Here is an 8,948-nt window from a genome sequence, read left to right as displayed (position 1 = left end):
TCTGGGCTAACCACTCCATCCAGAAAAAAACAAGCCCTGTTACATAGTCAGGTCATTGAAAAAAAAGAAATCATTAAAACTACAATATTTTTCTTATGTAATACAGACACATGATTGCTGAAGAAGAAATTGGCTAAAAATTTTTCCCCTTAATTTTTTAGTGCTTAATGTTTAATTTTGTTTTAAATAAAAAGTTAATAAATAAAATAATCATTTTTGTGCACAAAAGTAACATTTAAATTTAATGAGAAAAAGAAAAAATGTTTTGTTCAAGAAAAGAACCTATACATTGAAAAAAATTTCATATTCCTCCTTTTTTGTACTTTACTAAAAAAATATTAAAACCTTGAAATTTACAGTGATAATACCACAGGTATGTACAATGAAATCGCACATGTTAGAAACGTTTTAATTAAATGTATGTTTTAGATTAAAATGTAATAAATAATGTATTGAAAAAAGTCTCACATATTCAAAGTTTATCTGAAGTTGTGTTCTTCTCTAACAAATCTGCGTTAAAAAAGGCTCTGGTAAGGGGAGGATGTATGTCTCGGTAACGAAATTTTGCGTAAGTAACGAAAATTTAAATTTTAGATTAGTGGAACTCTGAGAAAATTTTGGCGGAATATAAATTATTGATTCGCAGATCAACGGTCTTAAGATTCCAAAACTTTCACAATTCACACAGTAAATTCAAGGATTACTCCTATTGTTTACCTAACATTTTAAATCTTGTGTAATATAAATAGATCACTTACTGCAGTTTCCTTTGTAATGAGAACCCTCCACTTTCATTTTGAAAATAGTTCTTTGTCAAACCACTGCAGTTCAAATTTTCATATCAATTGTAAGAAGCAAAGATTGGTGTTTTAATTCCAATGGCAGCATAATTGCACTTGGTGAAGCAGAGCGGCAATTATTTTCTTCTTAACCATTACGCTTCGTATGATTCAGCATTGCATATTTTTTCAGGATCAGTTTAACTGCAGCTTTTTCTCATTGTGAGGCATTTTTCATTGGCTTATAAACTGGTTTGTATACTTGAAGTTACATTACATGCTTTTGTGACACAACTGGTTAAAAGAAATATCCCAAAATTACTTGTGAGAATTGGTAAATTTAAACAGGGTGTCTCCCTAGATTTATTCTTAAAAACCTTGTCAAATATGAAATCAAAACAGAGAAACTTAATAATTAATTGCATAAATATCAATTTTGGGTTCTCAAATTGGAAATTTGAGAGGAAAAAACCAAAATCAATTTTGGAATCTTACACATCACTATTGAGGAAGGAGCCTATACAAAATTTTAAAGCTTGTTTGATTGATGGAGTAACCGAGAAATCCAAAAACAGATGTTAGAAACACCAAGTTTCAACCAGCAGTCAAACAAGTTTTGTATACTTGCCTTTTTCAACAGTTATGTCAAATTTCATCAACTTTTTTTTCCTTGCATAAATATTAGTTTGAGTCTCCTAATAAACTTATTATTGGTCTTCATTTTTACAAAGTATTTTATAAATATATTAAGGGCAGTAAAAAAAACTCCCTGTATGGATTACTAACAGGGATCCAACGGATACCCAGTGTGTATCCGGCCAGTTGGTCTATCGAGCAATAGCCAGATATTTTGATTATACAGCCCAAAATTAAATATTGAAGAAAAATAAATAGCATATAAATTAAATAATATTTAATAAATAACTCAAAGTTATGCTCGAAACTGCTATTTAATACTAAAATTTCTTTTTCTATTAAGAACTTTTAAAAATTCCATATTTATAAACTTTACAAAATAAAGAAATTATCTGGGACAGTCCTACTACAGTTATGAAATCGGCCAGTGATATAAATATCTTTATTATATAAAACGCTAATACATATGTATAAATAAAACCGATATTTCTTTTCTCGCGTTGGCAACAGTTTTAATTTTTAATTGATGGGCTTCGCCGCGCAAGAGCACGTAGTGAGCATCATATGGCTAATCTATATTATATAAAACACTAATACGTTTTAATCGATAGGCTTCGGCGCGCAAGAGCACGTAGTGAGAATCATATGTCTAATCGGGGGAATTCTCATCGAATTATCAAAAAATTTCTCACAAAATTATCTTCATCGAAGCCGATGCTTTACATCCGGCATTCAGTACTATTTCATATGGTTTTAGCCCTCTGGTGGGAAAGACTTTAAAACAAAACTTACAACAGTCACTTTTCTCAACAACTGAAATTTAGAATAGTGTGATTAAGAAAAATATGTGAACTGTTTGCAATTTCAAATTAATTTTGAAATGCACAGGTTTAGAATTTTCTACAATGAAAAGTTTTTGGTAAGAACGTTTCCAATGAGCGAGTAAAGCGAGCATCGGATTGCAAAGCAACCCGAAATGAACTGCGAAAGCAGCTCCGAGGGTTGGCGAGTGCCAGCGAGCAGGGGGCGAAGCCTCCAAGTATTATTTTAAAAGTTATATGAAGTTGAAAATATATTGTGGTACTTATGGTATTCAATATGTATAGTTTCACAGACATATATATGACACCATTGCTTTCTAACATTGTGAGTTTTAAAAATTAATAAAATCAGAAATCTTGTCAAATAAAAATTTGCTAGCTAATAAATAAGTATAATTTCATTAAATATTTTTCTGATATAATTAAAAAAAATCAGCATGGTTGGCAGTTATGATATCACAAAAATATTGTAATAAAGTAATGGTCTCTAAGAAATTTTTTTAGCAATACCAATATATAAAATTACTGAAACTGATATTAAATGCGGCAAATATCAAATTTATTCCAATAATAATATAATTTTGCTTATTTTTTACAAAGCTTGCCAACGTGATATTAAAAATTAAATTTCATATGGATCTAACAATCTGAGAAATTATGATTATATTCATTAAATGCATTAATAATGTTTTGTAATTTAAGATATATACTGACTTGAGATTAAAAGTTCAAAATAAACAAAAAGAAAATATTACCTTAGTCTCATGCTATTAAATATTAATACTAAAATAAAAAAGATACCGTTGCTAAATACTGGGCATCGAATATCTTATTAAAAAAAGTCCATGTACTGTCGCACTCGTAACACCAAGAAGTGAATAAATTTTACAAATAAAAAAACACAACATTAAACATCACACTTTTAATGCATAGGACACATACATCAGCTACACAATATTGCACAGCAATTAAAAAAAAAAAGGCAAAATTTTGATGATATAAAGTAAACATTTTTCTGAGCGCATGTGAAATGTACAAAATTCTTTTTCTTTTTTATCATATATATATTATATTCAAAGTGATAATAAACTATAGATTCCTCACATTGCAATGCAAGCTATTTTATTAAAATACAACTGGTTCACTCACTCGAAAATATAGTTTTTTTTTTCTGCAGTGGCAATATGTTCATTGGAAAAATTGAAATGGTGTAAAGATGGAACATTTTCAATTGAATGAAGAATTCTAAACTAAAAGCTCGTGCATTGAATAAAGCAAATACTTTAAATTTGGTCCAGTGCAGTTTACAGAATTTTGACATTCAGATCAAGTTCATTTCAAACACCGTACCAGACGCTATAATAGCAAAAATACCTTCATTTTTTTTAAAACTACGCTTTTCTCACTCTTCTGAAAGTTCAGAAATCAAATACAATTTGAGATATCATTACTGATACTTTGCACAGAAAGACCAATTATTTCTAATATAAAACAATATTAAATTTGTACAAGATTTTTTTCGTTTTCGTTTATATGGTATAAAGATGATATAGTGATATGTAATATACAATTCTAAAAATTACCTATAATTCACAATGGTTAAAGATGAGTAACACACAATTTCACAGACTTTTCGTAATTTTAAAAACTTCAAAGAGACTAGTAATAAGAAGGCAATGTTATATTTGCTTAATGCATGCCAATGGCTGTGATTTGCAATTGTGAAAGCTGAATAATTTTGATGTAATATTTATTTTAATGCAATTACACCTTTTCTTTTCTATGGAGATAGAAAATAAAATTCCAAAATTATTTAAAATATATGTTACACAGTATTGAATAATGTATCATTAAATTTTTTAAAAAATTATAAAATTAATTTTTTTTAAATGCACTTACACAATTAAATATGAATTTTTGTTTCAATTTTTTTTTACATAAGGATTTCTAATATTGTTGACCTAGAATTTATTTTTCTGTCAATAATATTACAAAACAAATACCTCATAATAGTATGTTAAATGCATTTGTACACAATCTAAATTACTATAGAAAAGTATTTAAACAAATACATTTTTCAAAGGAAATATTCAATGTCATACAATTATTAATAAAGAATCAACTTAACAACAATCATTCAGGAACATTTAAAGACATCAAGTAGTAACTGAATAGTATCTACTTTTCAAAAGTTGCATAGTAATGAGTTTTAGTTCATTATAAATAATTTTATAAAAATATTTTTAAGTAATCCATTTAAAATAAAGTGAGAACAATCGAAATTTCAATATGGAGCATGTGTTGAAAATAAAAAGAGAGTCATACTATAAATATTTCAAGGCAGTATATACTACATAGAACCGTAACTGAAATTATTTATAACATGAATGAGTATTTTCCATTAATATGATATGCAAAATGGGCAAACAAGCCAAAACCCAAGGATGCAGTTTCACACTATGATGCATAGAAAAACATGAATAGAAAAAAAAATCCAGTGGATTTTAAGAAATATAAATTTCATGATAATTGTTGCAAAATATACAAAATACTTTACACATAGGGAATTTTAGTCATCAAAACAGAAAAACTGCAATATTCTCCAGTAGTGATTTCACATGAAATGATATTGAATGTTTTGTATTATGTTTATTCATAATTTTGAATAGTAATAGGCATTTAATTCATCAAAAATAGTTGACTGAAATTTTAAAATGATCCTCGCTTAATATGTATTAGTGACACTAATTTCAATATTCAAGAAAAAATGTGCACTAAAATTTTATTTTAATAGGGATTTCTTTTGAGGAACAATTTTATTGGAATTTTAGGGGAACACAATTTTAGGGAATTTTCGAAAATGTACAAAAACCAGGAGAATTTTTATTAAACCAATAGAAACTGGCAAAATCCAGTAGTCTACTGAAAAATTCAGTAGAGTTGACAGCTATGAGTAAGAAATATGCAACTAGGAGAAATATAATCTGCTCACAGGTATATTTCATATCACTGCTCACTTAATAAACCTAACCAAATCATTTGTTGAGATGAAATTTGATCAAATTCTTCAATGTTACCAAGCAACTGAAGCAAGTTTGATTAAATTCTATGATTTTCCCTAATGATTGTTAAACAATGGGTAAGTTCTGTGTAAAAATGTTCTCAAAAAACCATAGAGTGTTTCTCTTATTACACTTTAAATAATTTCAAGCTAATATTTAGAAAACTGAATCTCACAAGTCTGAAATCATTTTATATATGTAGTAAAACTGCAGACAAAAGTAAGAATAAAAACTAAGCCTAGGTTTGATCGGTTAAAGTAAAATTGCAAAAGCTTTGCAATTAAAAACCGAAGAGTTTCTACCTTCAACCAGCCAAAACTGGGACTAATGAGTCCTTATCTGTTAAAGCTCCAAGTTTTTTTTATGTTTATAAAATAATGTATTAATAGGTAAGAAAACCATATATATGGAAATCATATACCAATACGATGGAAACACTTCAAATGATCTCTGACTAACATTTAAAAGACTAACTCTTACACGTCTGAAATGATTTTTACATATGTTACGGACAAAAGCAAGAATGAAAGCTAAGCCTAGGTTTGATCAGTTAAAGTAAAAATTGCAAACGCTTTGAAACTAAAAATTGAAGAGTTTCCACAATTTAACCGGCTAAAACTGAGACCAATGAGTCTTTTTCTGTTAAAGCCCCCCAAGTTTTAAATATTTATATAACAAAGTATTATTAGGTAAAAAAAAAAAAAAAATGGAGATCAGTTACTAGTAAAAATTACAAAGAAGGTGAAAAATTGGGAGCCATTAATTTAATAATGCCAGAGCTACCAACATTATATAGGTTAAAGAACTTCTAACAGTGATAACGTAATTTTCTTTAGGCAGATTGCTTGGCTTCCATCAGAACACCAATAAGCTGACTATATTTTACACTATGTATGTAAAAAGTACTATTACCTCCAAAAGCAAACAACGTTTAGGAATTTTAAATAGATTAATCATTTTTGGTTTCCAAACAGCACAATTCTTAATTAAACATGATCTAGAACTGAGATTAAATTATCAAATTAAATTATTCAATTCAAATTAAATTATTAAAAAATATTGACATTAAGCAATTCAAAATTGCCTAGCATATAGTTCCTAACAATTATATTATAAAAGAATGTACAATAAATTTTTATTTTAGACAGTTTGGCAAATTACACCCATACCACTACAAATATATTTTATTACTATTTGCTTTTAAACGTCTTGTTTAATACAATAATGCTTTGATTTACCGATGGTCCAATTACCTGGATTGTTCAAATATTGTGGTGTTTTCCCCACATTCTTCAACAAAAAATTATGCAAAAGTGCTTTTTTACTTTTAGAATATCTGAAAATGTTCAAAAAATGGCTTCTTTTGCCCATCGATAGCCTTGAAAAAAACATCCTGTTCTCTCCGCCCAGTTTCAATGTGGGTGGCAAGTAGTTTCTAATAAGGGAACAAACAGGTTTCGAATAAAATTTTAAGAAATTAAACTTTTAAACACACTATTTGCAGTATGTTATAATAGGCAAAACTACAATTGCTAATCTTAAGCCTTGAAAAGATTGATCCAAATAATCAGCACTCTACTGTACATTATTTTTGAACATCGTTTAGTAAGTTTTTTAATATATTATCAAACCAGTTAATGAAACAGAGCCTTAACAGATTTATGAAAATATTTTTCAGAGGAAACTGCACATTCATACACAGGAAAATATTCACACATTATAAATAATCTTAAAAGTTATATTATTGACTATTGACAGACAATACATTCTTTTAAGCCATTCAAAATTTCTTTGATTAGGCACACAATTTCTTAAGCTATCTTAAAATAAATTATGAGATCAAATTATTAAATAGTATTTAATTTATATGAATGTTTTGACTAGTATATCATATAACCAATAAACTTGTTAGTAATTATTGGTAGAAAAATGACTGCTACCATCAAGTAATATAGAAATATTTACAACACATATTTTTCAACAGATATACACAATTGAAAAAGCACATATGTAAGGCTACAATAAAATTTTTTTAGTCAAATAAAATTGCTTTCTTTTTAAAAAAATTTACAGCTCTCAGACGAATAAAATAAAATTACAACAAAAAATTAAAAGAATCATATTCTTTGATCTGCTTCATACAAAGTTGTGCGTTAACCAGATTTGAAAGGCAATAAATTTTTATTCTAATTTTCAGTCTATTTGATTGACTTGTGTTTTTGAAAATTATTACTTTAAATTTTCAGATTTCATTAAGCTATATAACTGTATCCAATGCAACAAACATCATTAACAGATAATCAGATATAATTACTTACAGTAATAAATTAATTAAAGAGGAAATAGCAACATTTTTGAATAGAACTGTTGTATTAACAACTTAAATAATCTCTGGTTAAACTTGCATTTGCATAAAATAATACAAATAATTTTTGTTTAAGCATGTTAGGAAATATTTGATAATATGCCTTATATGCATAGTTGATCACTTTTTTGAATTTTTTTAAAAAAAAACTCTGCAGCTGTCATGGCAAAAGAAGGACTCGAAAATTATACTGCCGGAATGACACATAAATAATTACAATGCAACAGATAATGAACAAATTTTGATCAAAAATATGCATTTTTTACCCTTACATGATCAGGTTGCCATGTAAACATTTAAACAGAAACATTCCGAATTTCTGATTAAGCCCTGAAATTTTAAAGCGATGCAATTGAGCAAATAAATGTGTCATAAAATCTAATTGTTACTGAATTACATACATAAAAAATTATAAAACTATGTTAAAGTTGGTTTATTATTTATTTACTCCCCTTATCATGCTTACTTTTATTGAAAAAAGCTTATCTAAAGAATATTGTTTTTTAGAACTCTTACGAACATCTGCTTTGACTATCTCGCTGCAGGTGATTTTGTAATAGGTAAATGTTGTTAAAAATTCTATCTAACTTAATATTGTTAAACTGAAATGATAAGTTAGGTTATTGCCTGCATTTTTAACTCCAGGTAAATGTTTGTTTGTTTTTAATCAAGACTTGCCTAATATATTTATTTTGACTTCCTTTTGTATTTGATGTGCATAAAATATTGTTAGTGTCTAATTTTTTTGAAAAATTAATAATAGGTATTTTTAAATGGTGTCTGGATACATAAAAGTTAAATTTTTTGACTAACATGGCTAGTAAGAAATGTAAAACCTTATAGACTTTAAACCCTGGCATGATGAAAATCCGCATATAACAAGTTGAAATTATCGAATAGTAAGCTTAATTAAAATAAACTAGTTAAATTGAAATGACTACTCATTAGAACCCCACATAATAAGAAAGATTGTTTCAAAATATATTTTATAATAAACAATTTGATCCATTTTAACTGGTTTATTATTATTCTTTTTTCAGTTTATATTTTGCCTTTTATCAATTTATACAATTAATTACACATGTGCTTGTACATTGAAAAAAATAAATAAATAAAAGGATTTTATGAAAATGAATTGCATGTCTTCTTATTTCAAATAATAGTATATCCGTACAGCAAATATTTAGTTTTAAAAAAATCAGTCTTGCTATTTTCGACAAATAGAAAGCCTCAAAAAGTATTGGTTACCTATGATGTCATAACCTGCTATTTTATTTATTGAAAC

The sequence above is a fragment of the Parasteatoda tepidariorum genome, chromosome 8 (genome assembly GCF_043381705.1).
Source record: "Parasteatoda tepidariorum isolate YZ-2023 chromosome 8, CAS_Ptep_4.0, whole genome shotgun sequence".
NCBI classification, from domain to species: domain Eukaryota; kingdom Metazoa; phylum Arthropoda; class Arachnida; order Araneae; family Theridiidae; genus Parasteatoda; species Parasteatoda tepidariorum.
The sequence above is the reverse complement of the archived record's forward strand: the minus strand, read 5'-3'. Positions refer to the sequence as shown.